Source organism: Vombatus ursinus, unplaced genomic scaffold, assembly GCF_900497805.2.
Source record: "Vombatus ursinus unplaced genomic scaffold, bare-nosed wombat genome assembly UNPS02014932.1, whole genome shotgun sequence".
In the NCBI taxonomy this organism is placed as follows: domain Eukaryota; kingdom Metazoa; phylum Chordata; class Mammalia; order Diprotodontia; family Vombatidae; genus Vombatus; species Vombatus ursinus.
Window position 1 is genome coordinate 11,031,365 of NW_020954710.1, and position 18,329 is coordinate 11,049,693.

An 18,329-nucleotide genomic window follows, 5' to 3' on the forward strand; every position below is an offset into this window, starting at 1 on the left:
TTTTATATTCCCATGTGTGGGGTACAGAGACCCTTATCAATGAATCGGAGACTCAGAGATATTAGCAAAAAGAAAAATTCATTTATTAGCTTTCTCGAGAAAGGGCTCCCTCAGAACACCAAAAAATTGGCGCTGACTGAAGAGAGCAGAGGTGTGTTCAGATCAACACGTTATCTAAGTCCTAGTGCAATCCCCTCCCCCCTTCCTCAGGGCTCATTAATGCAAGCTCTGAGGGTACAATCTATTCATGGCAATCTACCCCAGCAATAAAGAACAAGGACACTTTTTACAACCTGCCTGAAGACAGGACGTTTTCTTTTTCTTTTTAGAGTAAATAGTTTTAGAGAGGGAGGAGGAGGTCTGATAAAGTTGAAAAGCTGTTTCTTTACAAGATCAACCAGCTCTAAGTGTTTCAACAGAACAAGAGGCAATTAACTCCCTGAGGAGGCTTCATTCCTGAGAGATTCTCAGAGATCATCTTTCACACCCATATATAAATAAGGGGAGTTCTATGGCTATTATTCACCTAGATTTTAGTAAAACTTTTGATAAATAGCTTTCATTTCATTAAATTTCATAGTATTCTTATGGAGAGAAATTGATAGGATGATAATATAATCAAATGCATTCAGAAGTGGTTAAATGGCCAGATTCAAAGAAAGGTTGTGAATGGTTCAGTGTCAACATGGCAGGAGGTCTCCAGTGGACTACCTCAGAGATCTATAATTGACCCTATGCAACTTATTGTTATTGTTGCCTTAGACAAAGGCCTAGATTGTGTATGCTTATCAAATTTGCGTAAGATGAAAAGCTGAGAATAACTAACATGTTGGCTGTGAGGGTCAAAACGTCTCGACAGGGTAGCATTGGACTGAATCTAATAAGATGAAATTCTACAGGGATAAATATAAAGTCTTGTACTTGGGTACGAAACTCCCCTGCTCACAAATATAAGAATGAGGAGACACGGATAGCCAGCAGCTATTCTGAAAAGGATCTGGGGGCTTTAGTGGACTGCAGGTTCAATTTGAGATAGCAGTATGATAAGAAAGCCAAAAAAGCAATCCTGGGCTATATTAGGGGGAGCATAGATTCCATCATCTCACTGTCATTTGCTTTTGTCAGACCTTGTTTGGTGCATCATGTTTGGTTTGGGGCACCATAGTTTAAAACAGGCAATGATAAGCTAAAAAGTAAGCAGGAGAGGGCAACCATGGTGGTAAAGGGTTTTGAGTTCATGATACAAAAGGAAAGAAAAGACTTTGGGGACAAGAGAGCTGTCTTCAAGTAGTTGAAGGACTATTGGACAGAGGAGCCATTAGACATTCTGCCTGGCCCCAAAAGGCAGAACCAGGAGCAATGGGTTAGAGGTGAAAGAGGTTAATTTTAGCTTAATGTCAAGAGAAGTTTTCTAACAACGGTGGCTATCCAAAAGGGAAATGCCATGTCCAGAGAGGGGATGGCTTTCTCCTCCTGGGAGGTTTGTAAGTAGAGGCTGGACAGCTACTTGTGGGGAACTTCATCGTGGCGAGTCCTTCGTTGCATGGTTTGGACTAGATGCCTAATGACCTCCCTTCTAAGTCTCATGTGATTCTATGGCTCTCAAAAGTCATCTTCCCACCTGAATAAGAAGGAAACATTGACTTAGATGGTAAATTCCTTAAGGGCAGAGATCATGTCCTTTTTTTTTTTTTTGCCTTTCTTTGTATTCCCAGTGCTTGGCCCAATGCCTGGCACATAGTAAGTGCTTGATAAATAGACTGATTGACTGATAATATCTCCTCCAGTTACTAGCTCATTGTTGCGCATACAGTAGGCACTTAATAAATGTTGAATTAAATTAGAAACCTCTTATCATTTTTGCTCATTGTCTTATACATGAAGTAACCTTAATCTTATATCTGAACTTTTATTAGAATCCTCCTTTCTAACTCACTCGGAAGTACAGCTCTGAGTGATAACACTTCCTAGGCTGTTATGTGCCTCTTTCATCTAGTTTAAGGGTGAAAAGCCCCAGATGGGAACTCTTAGCTACCAGTAGCTTTGTTTCCCCATCTAGACCTTGCTTTGGTTGATTATTAAAAGGAAGGCCTCAGTTTGTTTTTCTAGGACTGAAGATCTACCAGTCTCAGACCCATTTGACATTTTGATAAAGGCTATGGACACTTTCTCAGAGTCATATTTTTTTTTTTTTAGGCAATTGGGATTAAGTGACTTGCCCAAGGTCACACAGCTAAGGTCAAGTGTTTGGTCTGAGATCATATTTGAACTCAGGTCCTCCTGACTTCAGGGCTGGTGCTCTATCCACTGCGCCACCTAGCTGCCCCTCAGAATCACATTCTTAAACTCATAAAATAAAATATATAGGATTATCAAGGAAATCAAAGGTTAGTAAAAAAAAAATGATGTAATTTTTCCCCCTTCAAGTTCATAGACTCCCCTGAAATCTATCTATGTATTCCAGGTTCCTCTGCCTCTCCAATCAGATTTGAAAAAAAGTGAAGGAGTAAGTCATCAAACTGCAGCTCCGTAAGAAAAAACTCTGTAGTCTCCCATCAGGAGGAAAATCTGAGAAAGGAAACCCTCTCTAACCCCCCAGCTGTCAGTTGTGAGTTCCTAGAATTTCCATACAATAGCCCAGAGGTGGGGAACCTGCAGCCTCGAGGCCACATGTGACCTTCTAGGTCCTTGGGTGTGGCCTTTTGACTGAGTCCAAGTTTTACAGAACAAGTCCTTTTATTAAAGGAATTCGTCCAGTGAAGTTTGGATTCAGTCAAAGGGCTGCACTTGAGGACCTAGAGGGCACATGTGGCCTCAAGGCTAAAGGTTACTTACCCTTGCATAGCCTTTCTCTTCCTATGCTGATATCCTACTCAGAGCCTCAACTCTTTGGGGCAGAGGAGGTTATTCAAGCTCTGGCTTGTGTTGGGAAGGTGTTGAATGGAGTCCCAGCAATGGGCTGCTGTTTGAGACCCAGCCCCACTAGGTTTGGGGAGGCTCATTGTCACAAAGGTGGATATTAGGTGACAAATTGCTTTTTGTTTGTTATCCCCCCTGCAACTCATGACACTATCTTCTAGGGGTTTGGGGGATTGTCATCTGCATTTGGGGAGGCAATACCTCCCCCACCCCTGACCTTCCCCAGTCCCAGATCTTTGAAGTATTCATGGAAGCCCTTCTCTTAACAAACTACATGAGTTCTCAATCTAGCTTGTTTTGTGGACCTTCCCATTACAAACCCAAGCTTACACCAGAATGGAACCTTTTCATTTTAAGTGATTTAAAAAAATTTTTATAACATTCATTTCTGAATACACCCCCTACCAACCCTTCCCCAGAAAGTCATCTTTCATAACACAGATTTAAAAAGAGGACCAAAAGTAGTTTAGCAAAATTAACATACTCATTGATTCTTCTTCCCCCTAGTATATGCAGTGTTCTGCATACTTCATACCCGTCTGCAATGAAGGGAAGGATGTACCTTTTATCAACTCTTCTCCGTGGTCAAGCTTAGCAATTATAATTACATAGTGTTTTGTTTTGATTTTTTTCTTCTAGTTTATCTTCTTGGACTCATTGTGAAATGTTGTTTTCCTTGTTCTACTTTATTTCATTTTGTATCAGTTCATAAAAGTCTTCCCATGCTTCTCTCTGAATTCTTCATATTTATTGTTTCTTAAGGGACAATAGTATTACATCCAGGTACTACAATTTGTTTAGCTATTTTGTGATTGGTTGGCACTTACTTTATTTCCAGTTCTTTGCTTCCACTACAAAAAAATAGATGCTATAAATATTTTGATGTGTATAACAACTTTTCTTTTATCATTGACTTCTTGGGGTTAAATGCCTACCAGTGGGATCTCTTGTTCAAAAGACATAGACATTTTATTCACTTTTTAAAAAAGTATAATTACAAATAGTTTTCCAGAATGTTTGGATCAATTCATAGTTCCATTAACAGTGTCAATAAGTCTGTCTTTCCTCAGCCCCTCCAACATTGATGATTCCTATTTTTGTCATTTTTGACAATTGTCTAATTTTAAGGTGAAACTAGAGTTGATCCAAGTAGTATTTGCTTTATTTATTAGTGATTTGGAGCAAGATTTCATATGATTACTAATGGTTTGCAATCTTTTTTTACTTTTCTTTTTTTTAACATTTTTTGAGCTCCAAATTCTCTCCGTTTCTCCCACCCCTCCCCTACCCATCAAGAAGGCAAGCGATATGGTACCCATTATACATTATGAAGGCATGCAAAACATAGTTCCATATCAGTCATGTGTTTACAATTCTTTTGAAAACTGCTTGTTCATATACTGACCATTTACCCATTGCAGAATGGGCAGTGGTATGCTGGAACATGTTTAGCAACCATCTCTATGGGAAAAAAGTAGGCCTGAAGCACTTTAAAGTTTAATCTTCATAATTAACATTTCCTCCACCACTTTCTTAAACCTAGACAATCAACATTGGAAAAAATCAAGCCCTGATTTGTAGAATTTCCCAATTTCTGATGTGCTTATTTCACAATCGTCTCCCACTCGTCAGTAGGAGCTGACTCCAGCACACCATTGGAAGTGGCTCTTGAGCTTACAAATTTGTCAGTCAGTCAACAAGTATTTTTGCAGAGGAACCTGGAATGTAAGATTCGTAAATCAAGGTAAGCTGGATGTAGTCAAACAGGAGATGATATCTTGGGTGTCAGTGATCTTAAATGGATGGAAATAAGTGCATTTAATTTAGGTTACATATTACATATATTACTGTGGGCAAGAATTCCTTAGAAGAAATGGAGTAGCCCTCATAGTCAATGAAAGGGTGAGAAAAACAGTATTGAGATATAATCTCAAAAATGAGAATGGGAGGACAAATGTCAAGATGACTGTTGATGGCTCAGAATGCAGTGGATGACCTTGGCATCTTCAGTGCCTGACCAAGCTCTAAGTGCTCCACAGTGCCTACTTTAGTCACCTACATGGCCAATGGAACAAATTGTTCTCATTTGCCCATTTTACCAGGGGAAATCTTCACATGCTTGGCGTAGACACCTCTTTAATTCACCAGGAGGTGTGAGGCCTGTTGGTTACCCTTAACCTGGTTTAGCTGGTCTGCCAAGATGACTTTATTGGGGTGTGGCCACTGCATATAGTATAGCTTCTTGGAGTCCAGGTGAGAGTTGGGTGAAAGGTAGACCTACCGAAGGTGGATGAACAGCTCTGAAAAGGGCTTTGTAAGCCCTCACACAAAAGTTGTTAGCCTTCCCTGAACACCCCATACATACCAGGTATACACCTCCCCAAATACCCCATATACCCAAGTAAAGGGTAGAGGTAATTACAAGACAAAAACTTGGCCTTTAAGTAGGTTTCTCCAGAATATAGGTGAAGGGTGAAGTTATAAGGGGAAGTTGTTTAGACTCATTGGGTGTGGGAGAGTATTAAACCTATTCCAGCTTGACTATGTCTTAAAAATAGAAGCAAAATCATGCCCAAAGTGCAATCAAACTGTGCATACCCTTTGACTCAGCAATATCACTTCTAGGTCTGTATCCCAAAGAGATCTTTGTGATGACAAAGAATTGGAGATTGAGAGGATGCCCATCGATTGGGTAATGGCTAAACAAGTTGTGATATATGAATGTAATGGAATACTATTGTGCTATAAAAAATGATGAGCAGGCAGACTTCAGAAAAACCTGGAAAGACTTACATGAAGTGATGCTGAGTGAAATGAGCAGAACCAGGAGAACATTGCACACAGTAACAGCAACATTGTGTGATGATCAACTATGAATGACTTAGCTTTTCTTAGCAATACAATGATCCAAGACAATTCCAAAAGACTCATGATGGAAAATGCTATCCACACCCAGAGAAAGAACTATGGAGTCTGAATGCAGGTCAAATCATACTATTTTCACTTTTTTTCTTTCTTGTGTTTTTTGCCTTTTGTTCTGCTTCTTCTTTCACAATATGACTAATGTGGAAATATGTTTAACATGATTGCACATGTATAATCTATATTTTTGCTTGATATCTTGGGGAGTGGGAGGAGAGGGAGTAAAATTCGGAACTCAAAATCTTATAAAAATGAATGTCAAAAACTACTTTTACATGTAATTGGAAAAATGAAAATATATTACAAAAATGGAAGTAAAATCAATTTTCAATTTTGTAGATTGTTAGTAATTCTGATTAGATAAGTTTTACTTGAATGATGAAGTTGGAAGTCAGACTGTAGAGAGTTAAGAAGAGAGTGAAAGGAAAGGAGGTGGAAACATGTATTGTAGACAGCTGTTTCAAGGAGTTTCACCACAAAAGAGAAGAGATGTGGGATGATAGCTAATGATGATAAATAGATCAGGGGAGGATTTTTTGAGGATGAGTAAGACGTAGGCATGTTTGTAGGCAGTGGGGAAGCAGCCAGTAAATAGGGAGATACTGAATACAATTGAGAGAGTGGAAATGATAGAAGAAGGGATAGAAAGGTTAACTTGTTTATGCAGAGAGGTTGGCCTTGGCAAGGGCCACCTCATTTCATGAAACAGGTGAAGGAAAACCTAGTGGCAGAAGGCACCTGGATTATGTGAGATGAGGACAAAGGATGAATGACCTCAATTTTTTCAATCAAATATGAAGCATGCTTCTCATCCAAAAGGGTGGGGGAAGGGGAGCCATGGGAGGCTTGAGGAGGTATAAAAATGTTTGCAAGAGCTGCTGTGGTGAGGGGGATGGTGAGTTGTTAATTAAGGAGGTGCAAAAGGATTGCCTTACAGCAGTGAGTGCCCAATTGAGGTTGTGTAGCATAAATTTGTAGTGGACACAATCAGCATAATTTCATGATTTTCTTCTGTTTCACTCAACAACATGTTGGTAGGAAAGAAGGCAGCAGAGGCTGAGAAGTATCCAAGGCTGAGGCTTTATAGGGTAGGATCCTTGATATGATGAGGGGGTAAGAGACTCATGAGAAGAAGATAGCATAAAATTGAACTGAATCCCCAAGGGGTCAAGATGAGGAAGGAGAAAAATATAGCTAGTACAGGGGTGATGGCCTGGGAGAGAACTGAGAGTTCAAAGGATTAGAGGTCACAGTATAGTGGAAAAATAGGGTTTAGTAAGGGAAAGCAGAGGCAGAGGTGGAATGATAATATCTTTTTTAGATAAAATAAATAATAGATATAATACATTGATCATATAAAGGAATTTCAGAGTTCACAAATGTGGAAATTTGTGGGTGATTGAAAGATGAGGTGAATGACAACCTTTGTAGGTACATGAGGGGGTGTGGAGAAATAGATTATGTGAACTCATCAAATTGAGGAACTGGAAAGTCAAGATGTTTGAGAGGGCATCAATATGTGTGTTGAAGTCCGCTAGTAGGACAGCAAGATAAAGCACGAGTTGAGGACGAAAGGACTGTGAGTCAGGCACTTCATTCACTGGGGAAAAAAGGGGAGTGGTCTGGAGGTCAGTTGAAATAGCTATTAGGGGGACAGCTAGGTGGCGCAGTGGATAGAGCACCGGCCCTGAAGTCAGGAGGACCTGAGTTCAAATTCGGCCTCAGACCAAACACTTGACACTTACTACCTGTGTGACCTTGGGCAAGTCACTTAACCCCAATTGCCTTAAAAAAAAAAAAAGAAATACCTACTAGGATTGGATTGTATGGTAGATATGGACTGAGTGAACTCCAGAGAAGTAAGTGATGTGGTAGTAAGTAAGTAAGTGATGGTGGTAGAGAGATAATTTGGACATGGAAAAGGGGAACAGGAGTATTCTAACTCTTCCACCTTATGAACGAAAGTATGGTCAGCCTTGGACAGGGAGGCCAGGGCAGCCACACCATTAGGAGAGAGCCCAGTCTCAGTAAAAGACAAATGATGGAAGGAGTGGGAAAGAAAGAGATTTAAGATGAAACGAAGTTTGCTTCCTATGGGGCACCATTCCAGAGAGCATGGTGGAGAGGTGGTTAGCTTTAGACTGGGACATGGGGAGGAGAGTGCTGAGGGGAATGGGAATAAGGGATCAGGTAGTGGGAGATGAACAAGGTTAGAATGATGACATTCAATGGTTCAAAATCACTGGCATGGGGAGTGTTGGGACAGTTTGTTAATCACTGAGGAGTGAGTTCAGGTAGGTTTTCATCATCCATAGGGATTTGGCCTCAGGGTAGAATCCTTCCAGGGCCCTAGGCAATTCAGGTGAGGGGACAAGTGCTAGAGGCTGAAGGGATAGTGTTACTCCTCTTTCCCCAAGCCTGGAGACCAGCTGGAGACTTGACAGGTGTAGCTTTTCTCCTCTTCCCTGGAAGGGAGGAGTTTGGTTTTTGGTGGAATGGTGTTCCTCTTCTTCCCAAGGCAGGAGACATGACACAATGGAATATGTTCCCCCCCACCCTCACCCCACCCCTTACCTCAACCTAATTTCTGCCAAACTATTTTCTCAGTTTCCCAAAGTTCTTGTTAAAGGTAGAATTCTTCCCCAAGTGTTGTTCAGTCATTTCAGTTGTGTCTGACTCTTTTTGACCCTATTTGGGGTTTTCTTGGCAAGGATACTGCAGTGATTTACCATTTCCTTTTCCATCTCATTTTACAGATGAGGAAACTGAAGCAAACAGGACAAAGTGACTTGCCCAGGGTCACACAGCTTTGCAAATATCTGAGCATGGATTTGAACTTGTAAAGAGGAATCTTCCTGACTCCAGCCTTGGTACTCCATCCACTGCACCACCCAACTGCCCCTCATCTCCGAGTAAGTTTTTTCTGGGGGTTGATTGAACCCTCCACTTCCTGGAACTACCTCCCTTAAACTCTCCCATTGTTCCGAAGTCCTTCACTTTATTTCAGACTCCTTTGGTATGTAATCACATGTTGACGTGTACCCTTATCTGCTTCATGTATATATGTTTTATGTCCTAATAGGATGTAATACCTTAAGGGCAGAGGTTCTATCTTCTTCTATTTCTATACTCTACAGCAGTGGTCTCTAAAGTTGGGTGCTTGCAATCCAGGGGGTACACAAGATGACACAGAAAAAAAATAGAACTTTTATTTATTTTATCTAAAAAAAGAAATGTAGTTCTACTAATGTATAATATACAGAATGACACTGCACCATCATTTGGTTCATGTCAGAAGGTCATGTGTCATAAGTATCTCTAGGTATCCTGAGAGAAGAATGGGAGTTCATGGTGCAGAAGTGTTGACAGTGGCCCCCTCACTTCTTCATTCAATTTCAGCATATTGTGATGTATTGCAATGTGTTAAGCGGATTTGTGGATTATATTATCTAGTTTTAACTAAATTAAAACAGACAAGTAGTTTAAAGAGATTCCTGCAAAGAAACCTCAGATTGTAGTGTAAGGGTGTGTGCCCTATTTAGATTTCAGCAAAGTTGATGGGAATGAGAGGCCAAGACAAAGACCAGAAAATATAAGGGTGATGTCTTTCAGGTACATGTGGAGCATTTTATACCTTACACGGGAATCTCAGAAATGAGTAACTCAATTGCAAATGAAGCTGCCCCTCTTCCTTTCCTGCCTCCTACCCATTTACATAGACCAACAGTAATTAGGGAGGTATTCTAGGCAAGGATGCTAGGATGAGGGCCCTCACAGGGAAATCCAGCTCTAGACTTGGAAGAATATCAAATAGGAAAGGCAACCTCTTCCCCATTTGTCTGGGAGGTGAAAAACATCAGACCTGAGCACCTCTGTTGTTGTTTAGTCATTTCAGTTGTGTCCACCCTCTTATGGCCCCATCTGGGGTTTTCTTGGCAAAGATACTGCAGTGGTTTACCATTTCCTTCAGTAAAGGAACCAGTTCAACTCAGCTACTCCTCCAATTGAAATGCCATGTACTCTGTGGGGAGCCAACTCAGCCTAGAAGTGGGGTGACCTATATCTGTCACTGATACCATACCCTATAGTAACTCTATGAGGACTTTCTGAAGAAAGAAGCTCTGAAGTTCCTGAGTTATCAATTGCTTTGGCCACATATGTCCCCGACTCATGTGTTCACTGCCATTGTATTTTACATTTGTGCATACTGCCCCCTCTCCATATACTCTGTGTATTTGTGGGAGAGTACATCTCAGATTCTGGGGGATATGGCTTTGTAACTGTTGCTTTATCTATGCCATTTGACTAAATGTCAATTATAAAGGCTAATTGAGTCTATCAGATGATTGTTAATGGGAAGCACACTAGTGGGGGCTCACAAGTTACACTATTAGGAGTAGTCATGCACAAGGTTACCCCTAGAACTTGAGGTAGCTGAAACCTCTCTGTGGGCCCAACCTTCCAATGTGACTTAGAGTTGGGGGAGTAACCTAGAAGAGAAGTGAAGAAGATATTAATAATTTGAGCATGAGTTAGTGACAAGAAAATGGCTATTCTGATACTTCTACTCTTAGTGTGAATTCATTATCACTGAGATTATAAGGTAAAAATAATGACAATTTAATTAGATATGTTAAGAATTTGGCAAAAAAAAATTGGAAATTATTGAGATTATTTGAAATGCAGGGGTGAAGTCAAGATGGAGAAGTAGTGGGAAGAAGCACAGGGAACTCCTGCCATGGAAAGCCTCTAAGCAGATCTGGAAAATGCACTAGACTGAATTCTGATGGGGAAATCCCAGAAGTTACAGAGAGTAATTTTTTCAGTCCAGGCCATAGGGTCTGTGAGACGCTGGTGATAGGGTCCACTAAGGAGTATACTTGGAGCACTCTAGTGTGCTAAGGTCAGTCGTGTACCAGAGCAAGATAAGGTGCAAAACTTACGGCACCACAACCCTGTGAAGTTTATGAGAACAGATGCTGAATCACAGCTTTGCTGCCCACTGGCACCCAGGTGCCAGTTTTAGGTCACAGATCCAGGTTAGACTGAGAGATATTCTGGGATAAGGAACACTGGGAACAGTCACAGGCTTTGGGCTATGTACTGAGAAAGGAACATGTTTAGCCATGTGGCTCAGAACTATTCCCTGCTCCCACCCCAGCAGAGCAGGGTCTCAGTTCCAGCTTCTAACCCAGTCTGAAGCCTGCAGAGGGATAACAAGCACAGGAATCTTGACCAAAAGGAAGCTTGAAATTCTTTCACTGAACCAGTAGGGGCTTTCAGCTGGCTGATAGGAGCTGACCAAGCATCATTCTACTTACTATTGCTTATACCCAAGTCTAAGAACTTGCAAAGCTAAGACCAGGAGGGCCAGTAATCAGACTTTGCCCTGGATCAGGCCACTTCTGGAGCACTAAAAGCCTCAGGTCCTCAGTCTGAGCTGCCCCAAGATTGTGGAATAACATAGCACTCTATATCCCAAGAAAGTAGTAATAGGCCCAACCCAGACATTCCCTTCAGTAGTAAACAGAGCCCAGACCTAACATTAAGCCTGAAGTCAGAAAATAGGCTGGATAAATGAGCAAACAAAAAAGAACCCCACCATAAACAGCTATTGTGTTGACAGGGTGATTTAGGACATAGATGCAGAAGAGAATGACTCTAAAACATCTATAAGCAAAGCCTCAATGCAAAACATCTTGGGTACAAAATCAACTAGCATCCCTGAAGGAGATGAAGCAAGAATTTTTTAAAAAAGAGTAAAAATGTTATAAATGAAATGAGAGTTTAGAGAAAAATGTTGGGGAAGAAATCAAAGCTATTAAAAAAAGAACTGGAAAAGGAATCAACAGCTTGGCATAAGAGGCATAAAACTTTGCCCAAGCAACAAACTCCTTAAAAATCAGTGTAAACCCTGTCCCAGCCTCCATTGGTATGAGATTCTCTCCTCACTGGTAGAGATGAAGGCTGTGCCCTGCGTAACAAAGAGTAGTGGGGCAGAGTTGGTGAGAGGCAAGAGAGCTCCAGCGTCCACCAGTTCCTTTTGGAGCTCTTCAAGCTTCAGTCCTCTTTGGCACTCTTCAAGGTGGGAGGAGTCCCCTTAGGAATTCCTCAAGCTTCAAGTCTGCTTTGAGCTTTGAGTCATTTTCACCACTTCTGGCTTCTAGAGGGAAGATGGAAGAAGCCAATCCCACTTCAGATTGCTGAAGAAAAAGACTCTGGGAGGATATGAGAGGAGCCAGTAGTCCCCATAATGTCCTTGTACTCAATTTGCTACACTAAAGACAATGGGGAGTTTCCCCATAGGTGAGATCTAGAACTCTCTTGGTTGAGCTGAATTGTCCTGCCCCCAGTGGGAGGACTCCTTCACTTTGTATTGTCTGGTACATATTCTCCTATGTATACCTTCTATGATTTCCATTTTGCTATGATTTGGATAAATGGATTTCTCTGCTACTTGTTATGTGTGTTCATTGTAAAAGTGGTATTTGGTGGGCAAAGGGTCAAGCATTGGATATAGAGCTTAGGGTCCTCCTTGCCCCTAGAAATGACAAAACAATCAGAAATGAGAGTGGACCCAATCCCATACCCTAGACTAATAGTATATATATATATCTACATATATATATATAGATATAGATATATATATATATAGATATATATATATACATTTGTTTTTTGGGTTAGGCAATGGGGTTAAGTGACTTGCCCAGGGTCATACAGCTAGTAAGTGTTATGTGTGTGAGGTTGGATTTGAACTCAGGTCCTCCTGAATCCAGGGCCAGTGCTTTATCCATTGCATCACCTAGCTGTCTCTAGACTAATAATATTTAAGGGAGCAAATGGATCTAATCCTAGCCCACTACCCTTCTCTCTGAGGAAAGCAGAATGGCCTCTGGCCCCATCCTCCAGCTTTCTCTCCTGGCAGGATTGAAAGTCTCTCTTGGAGAAGGATTAGGGGAGGAAAGGCTAAAAATGTCTATTTTTCTTTCCTTCCAGCCACACAAGGACAGCCCCTGAACACATGGTCTTTTTACATTTGGGGTCTTTCCCATCTGTGAGACCTTCCATTTCTCACTACCTTAGAGTGGACCAAATAGAAGCCAATAACTTCATGAAATGACAAAAAATAATAAAACAAAATTGAAAGACTGACAAATAAAAAATGTAAGGTATCTCAAAGCAAAAGTAACTGACCTAGAAAACAGAATGAAGAGGAAAAAATTAAGAATCTTTAGACTACCTAAAAGCCAGGTCCTAAAAAGAGCTTAAACATCCTATTTCAAGAAATCTTAAAAGAGAACTACCCTGATCTCTTAGAAATAGAGGGCAAAGTGAAATAGAAATAATCCACTGGTCACCTCCTGAAAGAAACCCCAAAATGAAAACTCCAAAAAAAAATCCAAAACTGCCAGGAACATTATAGCCAAAATCAAAAGCTTCCAGATCAAAGAAAAATATTATGAACAACCAGAAAGAAATCCTGATGTGCTTTGTTGCTAAAAATGATGCACGTATCATATATAAAACATTGCACACTTAAAAAATTGGAAACAGAATTTTCTAACTTATTAAAATTTTTTCCAAAAAGAGTTTTAGTGGGTTTGAACTTATGTTTAAAATATAAAAGAATGGAATTTATCAGTTGAATGTCAACAAAAAACTTTGCATAAATGGTGGATAGAATTGACAAATGAGTCTCATGATTTAGGAAGTATAAACATCAATGCAATTCTTTTATTTGGTTGGACATACCTTTCTGAAGCATCTTTTCCCGCTACTATAGCTATTAAAACTGCTCATCAAAATAAAAATGAACTTAGAATCAGACCTTTGGAGTTCTCTAACAAAATATGTTAAACTAAGATTTTAAAAAATAATGAAACATATTCAATCACTTAAAATATTACTCTCACTCAAGAATATTCTAATTTTAGAGAGCAAAGAGTGGTTTTTGCATCATCAATAAATAAAATACAATCACTTAAATATTAACTTCACCCATCTCACTCTTTTTAAATTTTTATTTTTTGTGAATGCTTCACAATGTACATAATACATTCGGCCAAAGAACAGGTATCGAGATAAGGTTAGGGAGTGCACCTGTGATTTAATTGATATAGGATACTCTCAGATAAGCAAATTTCCTTTAAATACAGGTTGGCATCTTCTTTGCAGTTTATGGTCTTAGGGGATTGTCTATAGAACTGAGAGGGTAAGTCATTTGCTTATGGTCTCAAAGATTCAGGCAAACATACATTGAGTCCATCCATAAAAATTTTTTTAATGATGGGGTACATAATTTCAAAAGTTTGGAGGTCCATATTGCCTGCATAGTTTGTACTCAATAGTGTCCCAAAAAACTTAGTGCAGTTTTAAGCTTAAGAAATTTGGGCCACACCATACTTATTGAATTTAGTTTCTGTGACAAAGCTATTTGCATTTCCTGGGTCACAGGCCCCACTGGTTCTTTGAAGAGAAGCTGAGGGTAATGATTGGGTATCATATTAAGTGAGATGTGTTGGTTGGCAATAAGCGAAATTGAATATGCTTGGTGGTTGCTTGAAGAGTTGTAGTCTTTTAAAAACTATATCTCTCTAGAAAGAAAAGCTTTAGTGCAAGAATTTTACAACTATGGAGAACCTCAGAGATTTTGGTGCAGTTGACTTTGTGTTTAGGTATTACAGATGATGACATAATTTTTAGAGTTTGGTAGATATAAACTACTCAAAGTCAGAAGGGAATTCAGAGGTCATCTAATTCAATTTGAGCAGAAAACCCTTCTGAAGATGCCCGAACAAGTGGTCGGTTTCAGTTTCCATTGGAAGAACTCCAGTGACAGGAAACCCTGCGCTCCAAATCCAATGATCTGGAATTGGAGGAACTGTATTTGACTATCTTCATGGCCTTGGGTAAATCACGTAATTACTTTAAGCTCCAGTTTTCTCATCTGTGAAATAAGAGTCTTGAATTAAGTGATCTCTGAAAGCCCTTCCTAGCTGAAATATTCTATGATTTTAGGTTGCTTTGTGATGGAGCCTGACAAAGGAGAGCCCAGTCTGATGAATTTCCCCCTTGGAATTCAGAGTGTATTCCATGACTCTTCCCACTTTAATGATTGCATTGATGGGCTGGTCTTCTCCCAACCTTTTGAAGTTCACAAGGTCTCTACTTAGTCTGCTCCATCCCCAGAATTACTTCACCCAAGACAGCAAAGAACAGATACAAGACAGACAAAGCAAAACAGGGCCGTGTTGCTCATGGCTCCACATCACCCTAGGCGGGAGGAGTAGGTGACCTTCATTCCCTTCCCACAGAGAGGCTTACAACTGTTACTACCACCCTACTCTAAAGCCCTCAGTTAGGAAAGAGACTTGAGTTGCCTCATTGGAGTTCTTGGGATGCATACTCAATTCTGGCTCAGCAGCCAATCAAAAAAAGGTCCAGCTAATATGGAAATTTGTTTTGCATGATTGCACAAATATAACCTATATCAGATCCCCCCCTCAGGGAGGGGGAAGGGTAGGGAGGGAGAGAATTTGGAACTAAAAATTTTTTTTAAAATGAACATTAAAAATAGTTTTTTACATGTAATTGGAAAAAAATATTATTCAAAGTCTTTAAGAAGGTAAGCACCCTGGAAACATTCATAACCTATGCCTGCTTTGAAGTCTCTGCAGGATTTGTATCAAGCTGAGTATACTTGCTATTCAAGTTTAGGACTAGGCTCACATTGGCTAGTCACCCTTTGCATGATACCTGCCTGACCTATGTTACTTTTCTGGGCCTCAGTTTATTAAGCTGTAAAATGAAGAGGTTAAATTATACAAAGGATTCTTTACCTGGGGTCTATGGATCCCTTAGAATTCAAAGGTGGTGGGAAAAAAATTGCATCTTTATTTTCCCTAACCTTTGGTTTCCTGGATAATCCTACATATTAAAATACATGAGTTCTCAAATTTTTTATTTATTTTTATTTTTTAAATTTTATTTTTAAAATTAATTATTTTATTTTTTGTTTTCAGCATTCATTTCCACAAGATTTTGAGTTCCAAATTTTGTTGCCATCTCTCCCCTCCTCTCACCCAAAGATGGTGTGCATTCTGAATACCCCTTTCCCCAATCTGCCCTCCCTTCTATCACCCTCCCTCCTTCTCTTATCCCCTTCCTCTTCTATTTTCCTGTAGGGCAGGATAGATTTCTATACCCCATTGCCTATATATCTTATTTCCCAGTTGCATGTAAAAACAATTTTTAACATTTGTTTTTAAAGCTTTGGGTTCCAAATTCTCTCCCTTCCATCCTCCCCACCCACCCTCATTAAGATGGCAAGCAACTCGATACAGGTTATACATGTGTAGTCATGCAAAACACTTCCATAGTAGTCATGTTGTGAAAAACTAACTATATTTCCCTTCATCCTATCCCAACCCCATTTACTCTATTCTCTCTTTTGACTCTGTCCCTCCTCAGAAGTGTTTGCTTCTGATTACCCCCTCTCCCAATCTGCCCTCCCTTCTATCATCCCCCCCCCTTAACTCCTTCCCCCCTATATTCCTGTAGGGTGAGATTTTTAAAAATTAATGTTAAAAATCGTTTTTACATGTAATTGGAAAAAAGTAAATTATTCAAAACAACAACAACAAAAAGATGCTATGTTTTTGTTCCAGGCAAAAAAATAAAGATACGTAATGAAAGTAAAAAAAAAAACAAACCCGTGAGTTTTATAAGTTTACAAACACTATTCTGAAAAGGGGTTCCACTAGACCAGTCAAAGGGTCCAGAACACAAACAAGCTTAAAACTCCCCGGATTAGAGGGTCTCTGGGTTGTCTTCCAGGTCTAAACCCAGACTCTGTTTGGTCTTAATAAGATGTGATTTTAGAGTCAGGACACTAATTTCCTCTGCAGCTTATGGTAAGCAACCACATGACTGCATTTCATTACTCTACCCCTAGTTTTTCCATGAATGGATATGTTGCTTTCAATTGCTTCTTTTTGTTTTTTCATCTGCAAAATGAAGGGTTTTTAGCCTGTTGGGTGTTGTTGCAAAGGGTCTGTGAATCCATATTCAAATCTATACATAGGCAAACTTTCTAAAGGTTGAAAGATATCACATATACACATATATGTATATATATGCATACATATGTATATGATTATTTTTCAATTCAACTTAAGACATCTGTTGAATACCTAAACTATACTAGGCACTGGCACACAAAGCCAAAAAAGAAACAACCCTTTCCTTTTACTGAAGCAATACAATATTCACATAGACTTAGAGATATGAGGTAATCTGAGGAGAAATAGAGCCCAAACAACCTAGTATTTGATAAATCCAAAGATCCCAGTGAGCAAGAACTCATTTTTTAACACAAAAACTGTTGAGAAAACTAGAAAACAGTCTAACAGAAACCAGATATAGATCAGTATCTCACGGTTTGCCAAGAAAAGCTCCAAATGGGTACATGGTTTACATATAAAGGGAGAGATAAACAAATTAGAGGAGCGTGGAAGAAATGACCTCAAAGATCTATGGATAGGGGAAGAATTCATGGTCAATGAAGAGTTAGAGAGGTTCACAGAAGGTAAAATGGATATTTTTTGATTACATAAAATTGGAAAATTTTTGCAGAAATATAACCAATGTAGCTAAAATGAGAGGAAAAGCGAGAAGTTGGGATGAAAATCTTTGCTGCAAGTTTTTCTGATAAAAGTCTCATCTCCCAAATACATAGGGAATTTACAAGAATAACAGCCATTCCCCAGTTGATAAATATGAACAGGTAGTTTTCAGAGGAAGAAATTCAGGCTATTAATAGTAATATAAAAAAGGGTCTAAATCACTAATAAGAGAAATACAAATTAAGACAACTGAGATACCATCTCATACCCATTGACTAAGATGTAAAAAAGTAAAAGGACAAATGCTGGAGAAGCTTTGGAAAAACAGGGACATAAAGGCACTGTTGGTAGAGCTGTGAAGCAATCTAACCATCCTGGAAAGCAATTTGGAAATATGCCCCCCAAAATATTAATCTTAATATACCTTTTAGACAGAGATATTACTATCTGGTTTTTACTCCAAAAAGATCAAAGAAAGAAGAAAAGGATCCATATGTACAAAAATATTTATAAAGGCTCTTTTTTTTTGTGGTAGCAAAGAATTGGAAACTGAGGGAATGTCCACCAGTTGGGGAATGGCTGAATAAATTATGGTATAGCAAGGAGACGTAATATAATTGAAGAATACAATACGATTGAGAAATAATGAAAGGGACAGCTTCAGTAAAACTTGGGAAGACTTATATGAACTGATATAAAGTGAAGTGAGCAGAAACATGAGAACAACTTATACAGTGACAGCAATATTGTAAAGTTAATCAACTTTAAAAGACTTAATAATTGATTAACACAATGACCAAACACAATTCCAAAGGACTAATGATGAACATGCTTATCTCCAGATAGAAAACTGATGGACTC

General features: G+C 39.4%; 1 pseudogene; it reads left to right on the top strand.

Moving 5' to 3' along the window:
• LOC114029445 overlaps positions 1–18,329 on the top strand; it is a 44,021-nt pseudogene that overhangs the window by 22,753 nt on the left and 2,939 nt on the right.